The sequence below is a fragment of the Pleurodeles waltl genome, chromosome 6 (assembly GCF_031143425.1).
Source record: "Pleurodeles waltl isolate 20211129_DDA chromosome 6, aPleWal1.hap1.20221129, whole genome shotgun sequence".
Taxonomy (NCBI): Eukaryota; Metazoa; Chordata; class Amphibia; order Caudata; family Salamandridae; genus Pleurodeles; species Pleurodeles waltl.
This window is the reverse complement of record NC_090445.1, coordinates 734,642,907-734,648,811: the sequence shown is the minus strand read 5'-3', so window position 1 is coordinate 734,648,811 and position 5,905 is coordinate 734,642,907.

Below are 5,905 nucleotides of genomic sequence, written 5' to 3'. Positions count from 1 at the left end.
TTACAATTTATGGTCTCGCTCTCAAAATCTTATTGCATACAATTTAACAATTTGTTTCAAAATGTTGGGATGCTTTTGTAAATCCTTGCAGGTTCAGGCAACATACTCCACCTCACATCCTGAGACTGATGGACTGGCAGAGGACAAATCAAGAACAAGAAAGATACTTTCTTAGTTAAACTAAAGTAGATGATAAATGGGTTCAACTTTTGCAGAGATCAAAATTATGTTTTAACACTGAACGTTCCACAACAGGAACTGCCCTCATTATTTGAAGGATTCCACCCTCACATGAGTTCATAAAGTGACACAAAAGCTAATCGTAGTCAGCGTATACAAGAGAAACAAGAATTAAGGAAACCCACCAAGACATTTGATCATGCTAATGTTCAGTATAAAAGGCATGCAGATATTGCAAGCGAAGACTCCGCTGCAGGCCATTGCATCATTATATTACATTACATGCAGGAGGCCTGGCACCACAAAAGCTCGGCAGGACTGGCAGGAGGACCTCTGCATAGACATCAGTGAAAAACAGTGGACCTGCTGCTGTTCTGTGCTCTGTATCACGTCCTTGAATGGCCGACACAGTTTCTTACACTTCAAGTACCTTAATTGTGTGTACTATACCCCACCTTGACTATACGATGATTCCCGCTGTCCATGATGCAGAAGTGGAGATGCAAGCTTTTTAAATACCAGTGACACTGCCTCTGCGTGTGATTTCAAGTCTTTAAGGCAACCACTGGGGAACATGTGGCTCACACACCACTAGAGGCACTACTAGGGTATGACAGAGATGTCTTGATGGCCTGCCGGTGACTGGTGGCCCGAGTCCTTTTAAAGGTGCAGCGTGGGATAGCAATGCGATGGATGAAAGTTACCCCGCCCACTGTGAAGGAGTCAAATGAGAGATGAGGGGGATGTGGATGGAGACATGGAAGGTGTTACTGAATAGAATCTGTAGGATGGCCCCTCTTTCCTTTGGTCTCCATGAGCGACTATCATGGACACATGCATAGTTGTGACGCAAATTGTTGTTGCTTGTATACTACTACTCTGTATCTTCGAAACGAACCACAACTATCCTTGCTGTGGACTCATATTGACTTAAGTCTGCACTATGTAACCTGTCTGTACTGAAAGTGCTATGCAACATTGCCAGTCTGTTAAGGAAAGTGGAAAATAAAGTTGAAAAAAATAAAATAAAAGGCAAGCAGAAATGTCGGCAAATCCCTTCATATCCACCCCGATCTAAAGTTTGATAACCCACTAAATACATTAGGCACTTTAAAAAAGGGAATACTAATAACTTGATTTATAGATCCATTTTTAATAATAAGACAGTTAAATCCCTTGCCAGTTAAGGTAAAATTACTAGCACCACCTCAAGCTCATCCTGTCTGTTTTTCATACATCCTTGCTTAAGTCAGCATTAAAAGGTATAATGATGCAAAATATACCGGCTCCAGTTCTTCTAGATTCTAAACCAGAAAACAAAATCAGAGCTGTTTTGGGCTCAACAAGGTTACTAGCTACAGTAACTTATTGATTGGGAAGGTTGGACAGTCCATGGGAGCCATCTAGACAGGTATATGCTCCAAGGTTAGTGGCCTCTTCAAAAACCTTACCCATTGAAGCCAATATTTAAAGCGATACCTTATCTGGGGGCAGGGGTACTGTCAGGAAGCATGTGAGTATCAATTAATGGTGGCGAGAGACAATCAGCTGTATTGTTCTACCTTAACAAAAATGGCTTGCAAATTCTCCTAGATAGAAGTACAGTCAAAGGAGTGAAGAATATTAGAGATATATAAGTAAACTGGGGAAACACAAGTGAAGGTACTAAAAGTAATCTTATGGTCTCATGATGCGGTGTAGAGGTTCTGAACAAATCAGGTTTTGAGGAAGAGGAGCTACACAGATACCACTTCCCAAAGTTGTAGGCTGGCCTCTATGTATGAGGTTTGAGCAACCCATTTTCTGCCAATGTATCAGAATTGTTTTAAACATCATGGCACTACACTTTTGTTTTATAGACAAATTAGAGAACTGAGTTGAACTTCTGTAAACCCAACCGGAAGGAATGGGTAATCAAGCTTTAAGAATTCAACAGGAAAAAACTTTCTCCTGTGAATTAACAGGGAACAAGACTTGGTTGACTGAAGGCTTGGTGCTGGAGTCTGGAACTTCGTAATGATTACCAGGCTGTTTAACTCAGCTTAAATGTACTGCTTCAAGCTATTTATTATTTATCACTTAATGTGAGAAAATACATTTCATATATATATAAATATATATATATATATTTGTATGAAATGATACTGGAACACAAAATAACATGATTCAGAAAAGACAACACAGCAAGACATAGGATGAGTTTAGTGAATGAGCATATATATATATATATATATATATATATATATATATATATATACATATACACACACACACACACACGTAGCAAGAACCTATAAACAGTGAGAAGAATCTTACCTAATTTTATCACTTCACAGGAGTTGACCGTATCAGTGGTGCGAGAGATTTCTTGGAACCGGTGACTTCTGTTTTCTTGCCTCTTTGGTTCTACCTAAATAATAATTCTAGATTTCTGGTGCGAGTCAAGGCCAATGCAGGAAATCCTGATACTCGATACCTTAAATCCTGATAGTACTGCAGATTAGATCACGTAATGAGACAAGCAGTAGAGGAATTTTTAGTGGACTACAATTTTCCCAAACGGTGCCCCAATTACAATTTGACTGCATTCACAAGGAAACTTATTTTCCTCTGTGTAGCATGTTTAAGTAGGTCTACTTTTATGTGATAACCAAGAACGTATAAGAAGCATCCATATAAGTAGGTCTATTTTTATATGTTAACCAAGATCGTATAAGTAGCATCCAAGGGACAGTTATGAGTAAGCAGGAAATTTAGCATGTGATGTATATGGGGAAAGGGAGATGGTCTATTCCATCTCTGCAAAGCAATATTTGTCTTTTAGTGCTAGTTTCTTCAGTCAGTACCCCTATTGATAACACAACCTAATCAAGCTCCTTGCATACTCTTGTACTCGTAATGTTATTCTCTGAAGCACTCTTAGCTCCAGTCAGAATCTGATCCATCTACTTTGGGTGTTCTATACTATAGATCTCCCTTTTAAAGAGTCATTAGGGCAACATCAGGCTTCATCGTAGGCACCTTTTAGTGTATTCCTATTCACTTAAAAGTCTATTGATTTATTATTCAAAGACATCAGCTGATCCAAAGACAAAAAACATTTTAATGAATTAAATAATTTGTGGTTCTTCTTCTTGTACATTTTTGCTTTAGTCAGGGAAACACTATTGCAGCCATAGACTAAGGAGCCTCTCCTCAAAAAAGCTTGAAGGATTGCATTGCTTTCCTTGAAATTTCAAAGTTGAATGTTCCAGCGAAGGCCTTGTCACCCACTATCTGTGTACTCTTTCAAACAGAGAATTTAGACAGTCTGATCTTGCTTGAGAGTTTCCTGGATCCAGTGCCCTAACACAAGCTTCACATTTGCTATTCATTTGCAGGCAAAACCCACCTTATAAAGTTGCAGTGCTAAGAACACTCATTTTTAAATTAAATTCTAAATGGTAGTGACTTGAAAGTAATGTAGCCAGCCACCCGATTTCAGCAATTTGGTTTACAATGCCAGATGATCATTCTCCCAAATCGGTAATCCTAGCTTACAACTTCATTCGATGTTCATGGTTCAAGCAGACATCAAACCCAAAAGTCATAAATGTTCGCCTTCAGAGAAGCTTTAGTGCTTTGAACTGCTTTCAGTATATTCCATTCACCATGGTGGCACCATACTTTCATATCCCTGAAGGGGTCTGGTGGATGGAGGGGTTAATATATCCTTTCTGAGTTGCACAAACTTTATAGGTGTTGTTTGTAGTCATGGCTGAGATTAGCTTCCTGGTGTACTTTTGCTATAATAAGTATTACCTTTAAAAGTTAGACAAATGTTGACCTGAGTACCCCCTACAACAAGCCTAGACATACCTGTCATGCAGTCTCCAAAGGCACACTTACGATTACTGCGCAAACAATGCGTTAAATGGGTTTTACATTTTGCATTTCTTACATTATATGCATGCCTCTATGTTAAGCCACTGTGTGACTGAATGTAGGAGGGAACATATTTCACTCACTCCCCATGCCATTCACTGGCTAACAGTCTGCAAAATAACTGTTCTTAAATTCTTGACTGTAGACGGTATGGCTGTGTATGACATTTCTGACCTCGTGGCTGACAAGTTCAGTTGGCACTCTTCACTTTATGCATTTGAGATCTGTCAATGTTTAAGTACTTCCGGCGCCTAAATCCAAGTATGCTTCACATGGCAACATGGTATTTTTCAGTGACTGTCACTAAAAGCTGGAATTCTCTTTCACTCCACTTTTCTACAGCAACCACCCTCAATAGGTTTAGGAAACCTTTAGAGTTATAGTTATTTACTCAGACTACCGATCCTATTCTGCCGGATTTTATCCTAAGCATTCATGCTGGTTAGATTTCCAATAGCGCCAAGCCTTTGTGCATGTTGTCCTCCACAAAAACTATAATGTAATACTGTTGGACTTTTGCTTATGCAGGGTCATCCCCAGACTTTTTTGCCTCCTGCCTCCTATTTTTTTCTGACATGTTGCTGTTGGCTTTTCAACTCTGAGCACTTTACCACTGCTAACCAGTGCTAAAGTGCATATGCTCTCCTGTTTAAATTGTATGTAAGTGGTTCATCCATGATTGGCATATTTGAATTACTAGTAAGTCCCTAGTAATGTGCACTAGAGGTGCCAGGGCCTGTAAATCAAATGCTACTAGTGGGCCTGCAGCACTGGTTGTGCCACCCACATAAGTAGCTCTGTAATCATGTCTCAGACCTGCCCCTGCAGTGTCTGTATGTGTATTTTTACACTGTAAATTCGACTTGGCAAGTGTACCCACTTGCCAGGCCTAAAACCTTCCCTTTCCTTACATGTAAGGCACCCCTAAGGTAGGCCCTAGGTAGCCCCAAGGGCAGGGTGCAGTGTATGGATAAGGTAGGACATATAGTAATGTGGTTTATATGTCCTGACAGTGAAATACTGCCAATTTCGTTTTCACTGTTGCAAGGTCTGTCTCTCTCTCATAGGATAATATGGGGGCTACCTTTAAATATGATTAAAGTGTAGATTCCCCTAGAGAGTAGATGGACATGTGGAGTTTGGGATCCCTGAACTCACAATTTAAAAATACATCTTTTAGTAAAGTTGATTTTAAGATTGTGCGTTTGGAAATGCCACTTTTAGAAAGTGAGCATTTTCTTGCTTAAACCATTCTGTGACTCTGCCTTGTTTGCGGATTCCCTGTCTGGGTCAGTTTGACAGTTGGGTTGTTTTTCACCTCACACCAGACAGTGACACAAAGGGAGCTGGGGTGTAATCTGCATTTCCTGATTAGCCATCTCTGCTAGGAGGGAGGGGTGGAGTGGTCACTCTCATCTGAAAGGACTGTGCCTGCCTCTGACAATGCTGTCTCCAACCCCCTGGTGTGTGTCTGAGGCCTTGCCTGGGCAAGGCAGGATTTCACAAGAAGGTGTGAGTCCCCTTTGAAGGAAGGTGACTTCAAAGACTAAAATGGGTATAAGAAGGGCACCCAAACTTACAAACTTCAGAAACACTTCTGGAATCAAGGGGAACCTCTGCCTGGAGAAGAGCTGATCGCTGAGGAACAAGTGCTGCCCTGCCTGTGACTGTGCTTTGTGGAGCTTTCCTGCAGTGCTGCTTCTGCCTGAGTAAGAGGGCAAAGACTGGACTTTGTGTGCCTTCCATCTTGAAGAAGAAATCTCCAAGGGCTTGATGTAGAGCTTGCCTCCTGTTGTTGAAG